Here is a 17296-nt window from a genome sequence, read left to right on the forward strand (position 1 = left end):
CCAGAGTGCCCAGGGAAAACCCACGCATTTCACAGGGAGGACATACAGAGACTCCTTACAGAACGGCACCAGAATTGAACTCCAAACTCTGAAATGCGCCGAGCTGTAATAGCGTTGCGCTAACCACTACACCTCCGTGGTGACCCCACAGTAGGCAGCAAATTTATCCTGCTGGTCTCCCAATGCTCATTTGTATGGACAGAAGGTATATGATGGGCTTTTATAAACCTGGGAGGAACTGTATGAGGGAACAAGGGAGTTGTTTCAAGCACTGGCATTCAGATTGTGTTTGTATACTTTCAAATAGCATTGATAAAGTATATCTTTAAATCATTGTATATCAAAGTACGAGGGGTGATTGATAAGTTCGTGACCTAAGTTAGAGGGAGTCAATTTTAGAAAACCTAGCACACTTGTTTTTCAACATAGTCCCCGCCTACATTTACACATTTAGTCCAGTGGTTGTGGAACATACGGATCTTGGACCTCCAGAAAGTGTCCACAGCAGGGGTGATTGATAAGTTTGTGGCCTAAGGTAGAAGCAGATGAGTTAAACAGCTCTCGTTACATGCACATGCAGTTCAACTCTTTGAGTGATTATGCAGAAAGTTTGAAGTTAATAACTCATCTCCTTCTACCTTAGGTCACGAACTTGTCAATCACCCCTCGTATACCACCATAAGCTTGATGGGAAAATTGAAACCCATGAGATAAAATCAACATGACCACATGAAGGGTTTTTCACACTGGGAAATACACATTGCTATTACCAGACTTTAGAACTTGGGTCACTTCTATATTTACAGTTACAGCAACTGACAAATAACCATGTTGTGGATAAGAAATTCATATTACTTTATCTATAAATAATTCTATATTTGTATCTCAACAGATTCTCCTGCCTGTGCAACAGTGCCAATGTACTCTATCATGATTTTGAACCTCTTGTGTTCAATTTCTCCTTAACATTCTCAGCTGTAGATAATAGCCCCAATCCCCTGTATATCTTAAATTACTTGGTCTATTCCAGCAAATCTCATCTGACAGGCTTCTGTCACCTTGCCCTTCATCACAAAGAATTGGAAACAGTACTCCAGTTCCATTCATGAAGATTCTGCAACATTTCTTGCTTTTGTGCTCTTTACCTCCATTCATATCAATGATTTTCAATGCATTGAAGCCATTCCTCTCTTTCTGCTCTGTCTCCCTCCATTTACTTGATTAGAAACTTTCCTGATATTCTAGTATTAAGCAGTTGAATCTAATTGATCCAAAACACAAAAAAAAACTGCAGATACTAGAAATCTGAAATAAAAGCAAAGAAATGCTCAGCAGGTCAGGAGAAATCATACATAAGACATAGGAGCAGTGTTAGGTCATTCGGCCCATCGAGTCTGTTCCACCATTCCATCATGGCTGATTTATTACCCCCTCAACCTCAGAGAGAGACAGAGAGTTAACTTAGGTTGCTGTCTTATCATGAATGGATGTAATGTCATCAGCCTGAAATTTTAACTGTGTTTCTTGTTTCACCGATGCTGCCTGACCTGCACAGTGTTTTGAACCTTTTCTTTTGAATCCAAGTGACGTCATGCCATCAATATATTAAGAAGTTCAATATGTCTGAGATGGGCAATGAGTAGGTAACTCAGTTCTAACACCTCCTTATCGGCAGATTTTGTAGAAAGCAGATCTAGTTTTCAAAGTGTGAATCAATGCTCAGTCCTTAAACGCTTGGCAGTCACACCTGCTGTGTGACACATAATATAGAACAGTACTGATAACTGGAGAGATTGAAAAATTGGAACTTACAAAATGCCTTTCGTGTCTTAAATTTGTTTACAGTACTTGGTCAATGAAATCTAAAGCAGAAATGAATGCAGTGTGTCAAGCGGAGTTAAAAATAAAGACCTGAAGAAGTTTGTGAACAAAAGTTTGAGACTGACAATTCATAATAGTTGAAAAAGCACACTTGAGAAGTGAAGTAAAAGAGAAAACATGAAAGTGATTTACCAGAATAGTTACATTCCTCTTGTTAATGCCATAGAATCATAGTGCCCACTGACCATCAAGCACCTAATTACCCTGATCCCATTTTATTCTACCCACACGCCCATCAACCCCTCCAAGATTCAGACAGCCTTCTACAGACTTAGAGAATTTACAGTGACCAGATAACCCGCCAACCTGTGGGATGTGGGAAAAAACTGGAGGGGAGCGCCCAGTGCAAACACCATGCACTGAGGTCAGGATTGAAGTGGAGTCACTAGAGCTGTGAGACATCAGTCCTGCTAGCCACATCACTGTGCTGGAGGACCTTGAAGGATTATAGAGATATGATGCTCTGGAGAAGCTGTGCATGCTCTCCTTAAAGCAGAGAGGCTTTGGGGACTTTTAGAGTTGATTCATATCACAAAGGGTGCAGTTTGAATAAATAAATGGGCTAAATGGAAAGATTATTTGAAGACACTGATTGGAGGTGCTTATGAAGCAAACCAATAACATGAGGAGAAGTACTTTTTGTGACATGTGGCCAGGATCAGAAATGCCCGATAGGCTGATGGGAACCAGTTCAATGGCAGCTTTTATCAAGTGGGCTGTTAAATATAGGGGTATGGGATTAATGGAATTAGTTTTCCAATGTGCTGGCATCGTCTCAAGACTGAATGGCTCCCTTCTTCATCGCAATAGGTGACAAATCTACAGTTATACTGTTTTCTATATTTCTGTCATATTTTCAAACAAAATCAGTGCTTCATCAACATGACATTCCCCTCCAAAAGTTCACTGACTTTTCCTCACTATGCAGGCTTTTGGTAGTTTTCTGTCACAGCGTGAGTAATGAATCTAAAATTTCCCTGTCACCAATAAGCTAAGTGACCTGTTGTTCCCCGGGTTCACTCAACAATATCAATGGGAGAATTTACATAGTAACAGCATTAATCGCAACATAGATTCATAATTCAGAATTATGAATTCGGGAAATATTTCCTGAAATCTAACAGACATAGTGACTCTTTCCCCAGCTCCCCCACAAACATGTCTGAGGCAATAAGACAGCAACAGTATTCCTGAGTGGAAGTCTCTACTCACCATCTCTCTCCCTTTGCTCCATCCTTCGACTGCCTCTCACCCTCACTCTGCCCTGCTAAAGAACTCACCTTAGCCACGTCTGTGAGAACTGTATAAAGCTTTCCCACCTCTTGCACTCAGCCCTGCACAGCCACCAGATGAATACTGCTCCCTACTGCTGTGCACCACAGGACCAGTCCACAGGCTCAGCAGAGGGACACAACATGTGCAGGAGTGAGGTGCAGGCAAAGTTGACCTGCCTCGAAACCAGCCTTCATAAATATCAGGCACCGCTATGTAGTGGGTGTGGGAAAAGGAGAAAAATCAGAGATGGTGTTTAATCCAGAAAAGTGCGAGGTGATGCATTTTGGGAGCACTAAAGAGGCTAAGGGTGTATGGGGTGTCCAGAGAGGGGCAGCAACTCTGGTGAGGGGTCTGGCTGTGTCCATTTGGGGCAGCTCACTCACTTTTGAGCCCCACCGGACACTCAGCTCCCTGGTGAGGTAGGGACGTGCCTGTCCTGGCATGTTAAGTCAGCTCTGGCAAACTGGGCGGATGAGATCTACAGTGACGCCCAACGGCCTGGAAGGTGCATCTTCAATGCTCGTGGAGAGCGGAGGGCATAACAAGGCACAGAGGCACAAGGCACATTGTCTTCCGCTGCAGCCAAGGAAGACCCTAGTTTGTGACGACTACTCGTATCACTGGACCTGTACTTCCGGGGTCAAGAGAGTGGAACTGTCCTGGTGGGACAGATTTTCCACTTCAAAAATGATTCTGCACAGGTCTCTTGACATTGCTGGGCAACCAACAATGAGGCTAGGGTCTATGGGACCACTGAGGAACAGAGGAACCTTTGAGTGCAAGTCCACAGATCCTAGAAAGTGACACCTCAGGTAGATAATGTGGTTAGGGCCTTCTTTAATCAGGGTACTGTATGCAGAAGTAGAGAGATTATATTTCAATTTGATAAACCCTTGGTCAGACTTCAACCTGAGTACTGTGTGCAGTTCTGGTTACCAAGGTGCAGGAGACATATGATAGCTCTGGAGAGGGTGTGGATGAAATTCCCCAAAATGTTGCTGGCATGGAGCATTTCTTCATGGTGGAATTCTTCATTAACATGGAGAGTGACGTAGTTAATTCAGAAACAAAGGTTCTGAACTTAAAGAGGGGTAACTTTGAAGGTATGAGTCGTGAATTAGCTAAGATAGACTGGCAAATGACACTTAAAGGATTGACGGTGGATATGCAATGGCAGGCATTTAAAGGTTGAATGGATGAACTACAACAATTGTTCATCCCAGTTTGGCAAAAGAATAAATCAAGGAAGGTAGTGCACCCATGGCTGACAAGAGAAATTAGGGATAGTATCAATTCCAAAGAAGAAGCATACAAATTAGCCAGAGAAAGTGGCTCACCTGAGGACTGGGAGAAATTCAGAGTTCAGCAGAGGAGGACAAAGGGCTTAATTAGGAAGGGGAAAAAAGATTATGAGAGAAAACTGGCAGAGAACATAAAAACGGACTGTAAAAGCTTTTATAGATATGTAAAAAGGAAAAGACTGATAAAGACAAATGTAGGTCCCCTGCAAACAGAAACAGGTGAATTGATTATGGGGAGCAAGGACATGGCAGACCAATTGAATAATTACTTTGGTTCTGTCTTCACTAAGGAGGACATAAATAATCTTCCAGAAATAGTAAGGGACAGAGGGTCCAGTGAGATGGAGGAACTGAGCGAAATACATGTTAGTAGGGAAGTGGTGTTAGGTAAATTGAAGGGATTGAAGGCAGATAAATCCCCAGGGCCAGATGGTCTGCATCCCAGAGTGCTTAAGGAAGTAGCCCAAGAAATAGTGGATGCATTAGTGATAATTTTTCAAAACTCGTTAGATTCTGGACTAGTTCCTGAGGATTGGAGGGTGGCTAATGTAACCCCACTTTTTAAAAAAGGAGGGAGAGAGAAACCGGGGAATTATAGGCCGGTTAGCCTAACGTCGGTGGTGGGGAAACTGCTGGAGTCAGTTATCAAGGATGTGATAACAGCACATTTGGAAAGCGGTGAAATGATCGGACAAAGTCAGCATGGATTTGTGAAAGGAAAATCATGTCTGACGAATCTCATAGAATTTTTTGAGGATGTAACTAGTAGAGTGGATAGGGGAGAACCAGTGGATGTGGTATATTTGGATTTTCAAAAGGCTTTTGACAAGGTCCCACACAGGAGATTAGTGTGCAAACTTAAAGCACACGGTATTGGGGGTAAGGTATTGGTGTGGGTGGAGAATTGGTTAGCAGACAGGAAGCAAAGAGTGGGAATAAACGGGACCTTTTCAGAATGGCAGGCGGTGACTAGTGGGGTACCGCAAGGCTCAGTGCTGGGACCCCAGTTGTTTACAATATATATTAATGACTTGGATGAGGGAATTAAATGCAGCATCTCCAAGTTTGCGGATGACACGAAGCTGGGTGGCAGTGTTAGCAGTGAGGAGGATGCTAAGAGGATGCAGGGTGACTTGGATAGGTTGGGTGAGTGGGCAAACTCATGGCAGATGCAAGTTAATGTGGATAAATGTGAAGTTATCCACTTTGGTGGCAAAAATAGGAAAACAGATTATTATCTGAATGGTGGCCGATTAGGAAAAGGGGAGGTGCAACGAGACCTGGGTGTCATTATACACCAGTCATTGAAAGTGGGCATGCAGGTACAGCAGGCGGTGAAAAAGGCGAACGGTATGCTGGCATTTATAGCGAGAGGATTCGAGTACAGGAGCAGGGAGGTACTACTGCAGTTGTACAAGGCCTTGGTGAGACCACACCTGGAGTATTGTGTGCAGTTTTGGTCCCCTAATCTGAGGAAAGACATCTTTGCCATAGAGGGAGTACAAAGAAGGTTCACCAGATTGATTCCTGGGATGGCAGGTCTTTCATATGAAGAAAGACTGGATGAACTGGGCTTGTACTCGTTGGAATTTAGAAGATTGAGGGGGGATCTGATTGAAACGTATAAGATCCTAAAGGGATTGGACAGGCTAGATGCGGGAAGATTGTTCCCGATGTTGGGGAGGTCCAGAACGAGGGGTCACAGTTTGAGGATAGAGGGGAAGCCTTTTAGGACCGAGGTTAGGAAAAACTTCTTCACACAGAGAGTGGTGAATCTGTGGAATTCTCTGCCACAGCAAACTGTTGAGGCCAGTTCATTAGCTATGTTTAAAAGGAAGTTAGATATGGCCCTTGTGGCTACAGGGGTCAGGGGGTATGGAGGGAAGGCTGGGTTCTGAGTTGGATGATCAGCCATGATCATAATAAATGGCGGTGCAGGCTCGAAGGGCCGAATGGCCTACTCCTGCACCTATTTTCTATGTTTCTATGTTTCTATATTTCAGTTGTGAGGAGGGACTGGCCAGGCTGGATCCATTCTCCCTGGAACATAGGATATAATTGAGCTATCTAAAATTCTGAGCAGTGTAAACAGTGCAGACCGCAAGAAAACACTACTCACAAGGGAGGTCGATAAAACTGTAGATTTAGGGTAAGGGGGAAGAGATTTTTTATAAGAGGATCTGTGGGGGACTCCTTTCATTCAGGAAGTGGCAAGCATTCGGAGAAAGTAGTCTTTCTATTGTCGAGAAAGTAGCGATAACTGGATTCTTTACAACATTTAAGAAGTGTCAAGACACGCACTTTAATTGCTTAATCATGGAAGGTTATCGACCACGGGCCGAGTGATGGGATTAATGCGGATGGAGAGTTCGAATTGCCTTTTTCCATGCTGTACAATTCGACGACTCTGGTGGTACTTTTAAGACTGGGATTGGAAGATATTTTGTTGACTTGGACACGAATTCCTATAGTAAAAAGAGGTTAAGGTAATCTAATTGAATGGCCCTATGTAATTATTTTTTAAATAATAAAAAAAAATAAAAAGGGAAGATTGTGCGCGGGCCCCAGGACATGCTCCTGCCCCTGATGTACCCACTGGTCTGGGAAAGCCTCAATCAGTCAGCACATTCAGAGTCCCGTCTTCAGATACAGCTGGGCAGGAAGGTCGCCTGGCGGAGGTGGTGGGGGTGTAGTTGGGATGATGGCACCTCCGTGAACCTGGTACCTGAAGCCCCGTGATCAATCATGCTCAGGAGTCGAGCAACCAGGAGCCCAAGGATCAGAATGGGGGTGGGGGGATGGGGGGGGTGGTTTGCGGGGCGCAACTCCACCACATACCCCCGCTGCAGCCTTATATATTCTTGATGGACAGAAAACATGGGCTCGTGCAGGCAGCAACAAACAAAAAACCCGAATGCTGCTGGGTGAGCTGTTTGTCTCGCAAAAGAGAGGCTGGAAGTTCACTGCAGAGCTCCCGCTTCGGCACCGCATTCAGTCCGGCTCGGCCGGAGTGCACGGTGACATTCAGTCCCGCCGGTCTTGCAGCAGTTAGCGCCAGTGCATAGCAATTCCTCAGGCAGCGAGCTCCTTCCAGCCGGGTCTCGAGAGGCAGCACACCAACAATAAACACGGGAGGAAGAGAATCATAATAAATACAATCGGCTGCTTGGAGAAACCAAACACGTCTCATTCGGCAGGTGCAGGGAATGGAAGCCCAGAGGCAGATCCTCACACAGGGCTTTGTCCTGTGCCCGACCGACCAGTCTCAGTCAGCAGGTCTGGCTGCTGCAAGGAAGAATTCTGATTGACAGGACGGGAATTTAATATTACACTAACTCGTAGGAGCTGCAGGCACCATTAGACAATATCTGCGTGTGTCCGAAGACAGAATTATCAGAGAGATTGGAAAGATAATAAATAATCCAATTTAATAACACTATTATCATTGTGCAGCAGTCTGGCCTCAACTAACGCCGTAAATAATGACATTATCAAAAGGTTTAATGGCATTCTGACTCGGCTCCAGTCTAATGTTTACCGCGGAATGTATGGGCTCCAGTCTACCCTCATAATTCTAGTGTGTATCCGTGTAAGGAGACGGGTAGAGTGCGGACAGCGGTCAACGCGCAGGATTTCCAATCCCACTACTGCCGGGCATGGCTCTCAGAATGCCCCTTTCCGGGGAAGTCCCGACACCGGGCTGGCGCCCAAGACAATCGAGGACACTTCATCAGAACTGTTTTCTCTTTCCAAAGAAACTCTCAGCTCGATCTGCTGACAGTTGCCAGCATTTATTGTTTTTGTTTTCAGATTTCCGGCATGTTTTTTTCAATTAATATTTGCAGTAATACTTATGCAGGACTGAGCTGCTTGCAGCATCCAAATGGTGGGGTTCGGTCAGTTTGTGAGTAGGAAGGGTATAGGGGACCGGTCAGACATTGCGACTTGGGCGACATGCATGGCCCATAGTAGGTGTAGAGTGTTGGACAGGGACAGAGCTCCCGCCCAGCGCGGTGTCCAACTCTGATCACACTGGCTGGTTTCGGCATTATTGTATGTGTGAGCCAGGTTGGGAGGGCTCGCCTTCAACCCGTCCTCCTTTAGCTGAGCTGCTACCGGACCGTCCGGAGACAGATGATCAAAATTAGCGCGGGAGTTTGCAGCGCCAGAGCGGCATGTGCAGAAGGAATATTTGCAGCTACGTCTCAGCAGATGAAATGGATGAAAGTCGGAGGAAACTGATGCTAGCTGAGTGACTGAGCAGATGCAGTTCAGAGGCCGATACACACTCACCAGTCCATGACTCGAACCCTTCACTGACCCCCGCAGATACCAGCTATTCCATTGTAGTACCTGACCCCAGCAGTAGGTTCCCCTCTGTCCGCGGTAATTTAAGGTTTCATTTGCCCCCCTCGGATATACGCCACCCCCAGTCTCCCCTTTCTCGTCCACCAGTCCTTGCCCCACATTCAGCTGGCGCTACCACACATTCCCCTCCCTCTCTCACCCACCTCAAACGAATCAAAGACTTCTCCTTTGTCCCCTTCACCTTTCCATTCTTGCTCTGAATCACATTTATACAGTATCCAACTTTCCCTAATTCCGGTAAAACAACATCCATCTGAAACAGCCCAGCTCTCTTACACAAATACCTACTGAGTACTACCGCCGTTTTCGATTGTCTCAGCCTCAGCAGAGGAAATGGAATAGGATCCGTCTCACTATCCACACCCGGGAGAGTCCGGGTGTATGAACAACCCGCCCGGGCAGAGGCAGGGTGTAGGGAACTCACCAGCCAGGGAGAGTCAATGTGTATTGAACACCCCGTCCCGAGGAGAATCAGGGTGTATGGAACAACGAGCCCGGGCAGAGTCAAGGTGTACGCACACACATCAGGAGAGAGTCAGTATGTACGGAACACCCCAGCCCGGGGAGGGGACACTCCCCACGAAGACTCGATTACAATGCAGCGGTTACTATGAAGAAAATGACATAGTCGGCTAGTTCTGTGAACACGCATCTTCACTTTGGGCAGTCGCTCTAGACCACGGGGATTTGATAAGAATGTAGATGTTGTAAATATGTTAATAAACTATTTTAGAAACCAGAATGACCATGCATACATTTACGGGGCAACCCCGAGTGCTCTCCAGTGAGTCCCAACCTCCGCCCTTCCAATTCCTCCTAAATGTTTCATTCTTAATCCCTTTATATAATTTATACAATTCCTTCGGAAAGTTACCGTTTCCGATGGCTCCAGCCCCGGGCTGCGCTTTGACTGTCAGTTCTCCGGTTACCGACTGTCCAGTAACGGGACCCAGTGTGATCCGTGGACCCCCATCCCCCATCACAGGCTACACAGTCCCGAAGCGAACGTGAGGTGATGTGTGGGAAAGGTCAGCCTCCAGGACGATGACAGATGGTCACTTTGTTCTGCTGTGCTGACAGGATCTCCGCAGACCTGCAGCGCCGGCACACCAGAAAAATCCGCACCGGGCTAACACATCTCTAGGAGAGATAACAGTCCGCGGGCCGACCCGGTATCAGAGCCGGGAATCGGGATTAACGGCATTGGTCATCCATTCCCGATGACCTTCCGTATATCCCACTCTCCTCTCACTCCTCCCGGTAACACTCACCCCCACACACTTTCCCCTCTCCCCAACCCACGGTATGTGTTCGCACTCCAGCTGGTGAGCGGACTGCAGAGTCAGGTGAGTACTCCCGGCTACGGCTCGGGGCTCGACCCGTTGCCGTGGGCAGCTCCGGCTATTCCGGGCCGATTGTCTCTGCCGGTCAGTGCGCAAATAACCAATCAGGTCGTAGAGCCCTCCGCTCCCATGCCCCTTCCCGTGCTCCCTCCCTCCGCACGGGGGTCCCAGCCCGAGCTCGGCAACCAACCCCCTCCCCACACACTCATCCACATACACCAACCAACCGCCAACTTTCTCGAGCTGCAAACCCCTCTCCTCACTCCGGCCGGTCGTGGAGGAGGGGGGCTTGCTCTGATCTCAGATCCAAACCATCTCCCGCCCCCCCCACCCAACCCCGTCCCCAACCTCCGGAGTCGCGCCGTAACCCTCAGCCGACCGCACACACGGACTTACAGCACGGCCGACGGTCCCGCTCCCTCCCTCGGTCCCTCCTCACTCCATCACAGCGGCTGGCCACTGTCCGCCCGTCCCAACAGCTGCAGATGGATGGAGAGGACAGGGAGCGAATCATAAATGGGAGAGAGCCGGAGCCATGTGATGTCAGCATCAGCCACCGTCACCGTTCAGTCGTTAGCGCTGGCGAGGTGTAGCGGTGATTCCCAGCGCATTCTGTCTCACTCTCTCACCCACCCACCAACCGACTCCCGTACCCCTACTCGTTCCCTCTATCGACATCTGTCCATCTACCTGCCACCTGTTCTTGCGGGTGTTTTTAAAGCTAACCCGATGTGTATCTTCACTGGGTCACTCTCTGTCTCCCCTACATTACCGCCACTACACAGGGGAAGCTTGTCAGCGGGGTGTCTTTGCCCCATAAATTCCAGCCATCTCCGTGAAGCTTCCAATTTCTGGTGGACGTGTGAAAGCGTCTGTCCAATGAAGGCGGTTCAGGAGATCACCACACAATTTGTGGTAATGTTCGGATCACTGACAAAACGTACATTTACAGTATTTCTCACCTCCAACTTCCCTTGCGTAGGTTGAGCTCTCCAAAACCCTTTTGAACCGCTGCTCTGACAGGAGTAACAGTATTTATACAATGTGTTGGGTCCAGGGATCTGGGCTGTGACCATCATCCAGTTGGATATCACTTGAGGGACTTGCTCATAATCACATTCCCATTCATCTGCTGCCCTTCTGTCTCTTGATGTTGGAGGTCATGGTTCAATCAAAGCAGATTATTTTTCAGTTAATGACATTGGAACAAAAGTCAGCCAGGTAGTAAAGGGTATGGTGTGGTATACCTGGTCTGGCTGGGTTGGCAAAATACTTTGTAGAATCACTCACCACAAGATGCCTGCATCTCATCTGCATCTGTAACATTAGTTTGACAAATAAATTTTTAATTACGTTATGCCACTCGTCCCCATTTGACATAAATTAATTGAATTAAGTAAAGTTATTTGAATCAAGTTAAGTTTCTCTTTAATGGTGACCCCTAGGTTGTTGATGGTGGGTTACACAAATAATAATGCTCTTGAATGTTAAGGGTGGCAGATAGACTCTCTCTTGTTGCAAATGGTCATTTGTGTAATGGAACAGGATTAATTGCTTGTCAAGATGGAATTGAGCTACAAAACTGTGGCTCAGATTTAGTTTTTTTAGGTTCATAGGGATGGTTTTGGGGACAGAGAGGGGAGTTAGTGTCAGAGTAAGGTTTAGGGACTAGGATGTGGAGGAGTTAGACATCAGGCCGGAGGTTAGGCCTCCACACTCAAAGGTGAGTGGCCTGGTATACGATGAAGAACATGCACAGATATTAGTCTGTCAAGCGCTGTGGACGAGAATCAGCAAGGATAGGGGTTGGTGGCCCACTGGGTCAGTGAATCTCCCCAGGCCAGTGGGACCCAGGATTGGAAGTCCATGAAAGCCAGTGACTCCCCCCCACCCCCCAAGCAGGCCAGTTGCTGAGTCCAGAGTTCAAGGCCCATCATCGGTGAGTTCAGAGTTCGAGCTCTGGAGTTCTGGGTCCTGTCATCAGCTAGTCCTGAGGTTGATACCAAAGGCTGAAGCCTGAAGGTTAATCGGAAGATCTGAAGTCAAGCCCGATGGCCGTTGTCCTGGGTCTGCAAGTCCGAAGTCAACTGGGAAAGTCAGACACCCATTGTCCACGTGGTGGCCTAGAGGCCTGTCCTGGGGATGGACAACTGTCTGTGTGGGTGGGTGAGTCAGAGGAGGAAGGAAAGGAGCTTGTTTTGTTGGTGTTGTTGTGTTGCTTGTTGTGTTCTGTGTTACACTGCTGAACATTGTGGACAAGCTAGAGTATGTTGATGCTGGGATCAGTACTGATGCTTGTGGGCTTCCCCCTGCACATCCTTAGGTAGTGCTGGTTGTTAACATATACAACGTATTTCACTGTACATCTGAATCTGAATCTGAATCTGAATTTCAACCAATAGTAAATGATCCTTGGCAGAAGAATAATCATAACATAATTAATGTTATATTCTGCTGATGATCAGAAAATGAAATGTGACATGATTGTCTTAGACTTAAATTAAGACATATTCTAATATATTAAGTTGGAGCTCACTAAAGATTTGTCTAAGACTATAGTTGTGCAATGGCTGAATTTTAAGGAGATCCTGTATATCATAATTTTCAATAAGTAAAGATTCCATTAAAAAAATAAAGACTCAATGAGAAAGATTATCTTAGTCATGGCTTACTAAACTAACTAACTTCTCTGTGAAGATGGTGCCAGTGAACAATATCACCAATGGCCAGTGAGTCTTGTGATTGGAGCCTGTGATTTACATTTTGATGGTGTGTTTTTGGGTCCACTGAGTGATCTGGCGCTTTGCCGTCTCCGGGGGAGTTTGGTGAGGGTTTGAGCAGAGTATGCGGCCTGGAAGCCTGGAGACAGGGCACGAACCCACAATCGACTCCATTGCTTCTTTCCAATTGAGGCATCAAGGGTGTGAGCCCATGATCAACTTCATTTCTTCCCTCTGATTGTGACGTCGAGCAAGGTTGAAGTCAACGAGGATGAGAGCGAAGGACGGCTGGGTGATTGACACAGTCTGCCCGTGTTTGACTGGTCGTCCTCACCTTCTCGCTAGCAGCTGTTGGAGGAAAGTGCAGGAGTCTCGGGATCTACATTGCAAGGATTGATCAGCGAGGCTATGGGCTCATTTTAGGGGACTTTAAGGTTTATGTTGTGTGTGTTCCTGGACTCTGGCTACTCTTCTTTTTGCTGTTTTTGAGCAGTTTGATTGCGGCAATCGGTGCAGACTAGGATGCTTTGGTGAAGAATGACCTGCATTGGTTAGCGGCATGGTGCTGAACTGAACTAAGTTGAATAATTGACTCCTGGTTTGATATTCTACATGTTGTTTACTGGCTTTTTGACATTTGCGCAATTTGTTCTTTTTTTGCGTGTTGGGTGCTTGATGTTTTCTTGTGTAAGGGGTTTCTTCTTTTATGTTACTGTGAAGGCTAACAAAATAGTTTCTTTGTTATGTTATAATTAAAATGTCTTTTCTGTAATAATAACTGCAATGTAAGGAGTTCTCTCTCTCTCTGCTTGTTTGGGTTATATTATTGATAAGAGAGAGAACGAACCAATTGTGATAGATGTTATTCTTTCTTGTGTGTCTGTAAGCTATTGTGTTTTGGGGGCTTTGGAGAGAAGGCGATGGGGACAGAGAGAGGAGACTCAATGCTGTAAGCTGGACAGCGGACGGACCCCGAGCGGAAGTCTGAGGCCCAGGGTGTTCGGCGAGGAGAGGAGACGAAGACAGATTAGTGTGGATCGTCTGGTCGACTACCGTGGTTGATCCCAGGTAGTCGGAGGGGATCAAATGGTGGAAAGAAGACTCCGTTAATTGAGCTCCAACTGTTGTGCACGAATTGGTTGAACTTTGATAAGTTTGGCACCTTTATCTTTCCTTTTATATTTTATCTATTAATTACATAGTTCCTTTAAGATCTATAAAGTGTAATCATTTAATCGCATATGGTGTATTGTCTGTTATTTGGCGGGGTGGGGTACATCACACAGCATCCACACAAACTTAATTACCCAGTTTGGCGGGGCCGAAGTCTGCTCCCCCTAGACGGAAGTGAGCTGAGTGAGCCTGAGGCTGGCCAGGGGGCTACACTTGAACGGGTTCCATGGTGTTTCATTGTTTCATGGCTGCCTGTGGGAAGATGAATCTCAGGGTTGTATTCTGTAAACATAAATGTACTTTGAATCTTTTCAAGGGAGTTAATGGAGGAGTGAAATGGAAAGAAAAAATAAAACACAATTCTGTGAAGATTAATAGTCAACTAGAAGATTAGGACATTTTAAGAAACCAGCAAAGGTTGACTAAAATACAATGAAAAGAAGATACAGGATCAGTGGTGGCCCTCCTGCCTCAATAGTAGAGTTATCACATCTGGAATTATATTATAGGCATCCGTTAGTCTCGTTAGCCACATGGATTTGTGCCTTGGAAGGTTTCCAGGGTGCAGGCCTGGGCAAGGTTGTATGGAAGACCGGCAGTTGCCCATGCTGCAAGTCTCCCCTCTCCACGCCACTGATGTTGTCCAAGGGAAGGGCACTAGGACCCATACAGCTTGGCACATTTTCACTTACTAGAAAGAGAAACAGAATTAACATTTCAGGTTGAAGACATTTCATCAGAACTGGAGGAAAGAGACAAAAGTTTGTAAGACTTTCGGAAAGGTGGGGGATGGGGTATGTCTCTGATGTGGTAAAACCAAGGTGACCATGAGGATAAACTGTAAACAAGGTTATTTGCTCAGTGAGTGATTGGGAACAGTTAGCCTTTGTCAAACTGGAGACTAACCACAGCTTCAGCCCAGATCAGCAGCAGGCTTGCTCATCACAGTGTCTGACTGGCAACCGAAGGTCGATCTGGGCAAGCAATTAAGGTTCCCTGACTTCATCGCATCTTCATCTCTGAGGCCTGACAAGGTCATTCTGTCAGAAACCTCAAAGCAGGCGGTCATGGTAGAATTGATAGTGTCTTGGGAAGACCAGATTGAGGAGGTGTTTGAATGTAAGAAAGCCAAATACCAAGAGCTGGCAGAGCAGTGCCAGACACAGGAGCGGAGGGCACAATGTGAACCTATAGAGGAGGGGTGTGGAGGTTTTGCTGGCTGCTCGCTGTGCAGAACCTACTCTCTCCTTGGCATTACAGAGGCTGCAAAGTAAAGAGCCATCAGGACCGACAGGGGCTGCTGAGCAAGCCTCCAGATGGCTATGGACCAAGAGGTGTGATCTGTGGACCAATCCTGTTGGGACACAAACGAGGTCCTGATCAACCCTGGCTGGGTTACTGAGCGAGAGTGTCTGATGTTGAAACACCTGACATTACTTGGAGTAAACAAGTTGAACCAATATCACAGATGGAGAGTTGTCACAGACGGAGAAATAAAGTTATTTGAAGTTTCTACTGGTTGAATTCTATAAGAGAACATCTAGAAGGCCTTCTTCAGGACCTGAAGAATGGTCTCGGCCCGAAATGTTGACTGTTTATTAGATGTTTGTCTGACCTGTTGAGTTCCTCCAGCATTTTGTATGTGTTGCTCTAGAAAGATCTATTGCCTTAATCTTTACTTGCTTTTTAAAATACGACTTAGAATGGTTCCAGTTTTTGTTTTTAATTAATATTTCTCTATAATGAGGAAATGAGCGATTCTCTGTCATTACCTTTTTGCAGCTTGTTCTCTGAATGATGTTACAAATTTTTTAGCAAATTTATAATAAAACAATTCCAGAGCAACACATCACAGAAGTTTTTAATAGTTCATATTATATTTGCTCCATGCGATTTTGGATGAATAAATAAATGAGTTGTTGGAAATGGAACTGAACTGAACTGAAATGAATGCCCTCAGCTGCTCTTGGATTTTAATCACTTTCAGTGGCAAATAGATTTTCTTGTGTGTGTGTCCTTGCTGTTAATATCATTAAATAAATAGCTCTTTAAAATGAATGAAAAGGCATGCAATGGAAATGTACTTGTGAAAAAAAAATTGTTTCAATTTAATTGTTTTCTTTGTTTCCAGCATATTATTAAATGGAACTGCAGAGGAGGATGATAAATGACTAATCATGGCTCTGCCAATGCAATGATAGTGCCATTCATTTTCCCCTTTGCTCTTAGCCCTATAATTTTTCCCTTAAATTATATGATTCTGTTTATCGATTGACTCCTATCATCCTTTCAGACAGTGTATTGCACATTGCATCATTGTACTCCCCCATCTTTCCCAGTCCACCTTGAATCTGACACTAAACCTATTTCTGGAAGCAGTCCCTTTTACTTACGCAGCAAGCCACTTGTGACTTTGAATACCTCTATCAGATCTCTACATGGCCTTCTGTGCTCCCAGTCAATATGCTGGAGGTGGGATAAGAATTCCCATTAAACGCAGAGATTACAGTTTTGTAAACTGTGTGCAGTTTTGGTCTCTAAATTTGAGGAAGGACATTCTTGCTATTGAGGGAGTGCAGCGTAGGTTCACAAGGTTAATTCCCGGGATGGCGGGACTGTCATATGTCGAAAGATTGGAGCGACTGGGCTTGTATACTCTGGAATTTAGAAGGCTGAGAGGGGATCTTATTGAAACATATAAGATTATTAAGGGATTGGACACGCTGGAGGCAGGAAGCATGTTCCCGCTGATGGGTGAGTCCAGAATCAGAGGCCACAGTTTAAGAATTAGGGGTAGGCCATTTAGAACAGAGTTGAGGAAAAACTTTTTCACCCAGAGAGTGGTGGATATGTGGAATGCTCTGCCCCAGAAGGCTGTGGAGGCCAAGTCTCTGGATGCTTTTAAGAAAGAGATGGATAGAGCTCTTAAAGATAGCAGAATCAAAGGTTATGGGGATAAGGCAGGAACTGGATATTGATTGTGGATGATCAGCCATGATCACAGCGAATGGTGGTGCTGGCTCAAAGGGCCGAATGGCCTACTCCTGCACCTATTGTCTATTGTCTATTGTCTATTGACTACTGACCTGGAGAATAGGTAGAGAAATGTGTTTCAATTTTATTTGCCTTATTTTAAAGTTTTTATTTATTAATGTTTTAATGCATTTTAATGATCCTGTTTCAGTGCTAAACATTTATGTCCTCTTTAATTATCGGACGCAATGGTAATAGTTGT

General features: G+C 45.7%; 1 protein-coding gene across 4 annotated transcripts in view; it reads right to left on the reverse strand.

Annotated features, from left to right (window-relative positions):
* The window catches only part of LOC134340967 (G protein-activated inward rectifier potassium channel 4-like), an 82176-nt gene extending 71410 nt beyond the window's left edge, over positions 1-10766 (reverse strand). For 2 of the 4 annotated variants that reach the window (XM_063038624.1, XM_063038623.1), the window contains exon 1: positions 10565-10626. The gene's annotated coding sequence lies outside the window, so the exon portion shown is untranslated. Of the gene's footprint in view, positions 1-10564 lie in introns of all 4 variants that reach the window. The other 2 variants (XM_063038625.1, XM_063038626.1) reach the window with 2 other exon arrangements.
* Positions 10767-17296: the final 6530 nt, after the last annotated feature.

This window comes from Mobula hypostoma, chromosome X2 (assembly GCF_963921235.1).
Source record: "Mobula hypostoma chromosome X2, sMobHyp1.1, whole genome shotgun sequence".
Lineage (NCBI taxonomy): Eukaryota > Metazoa > Chordata > Chondrichthyes > Myliobatiformes > Myliobatidae > Mobula > Mobula hypostoma.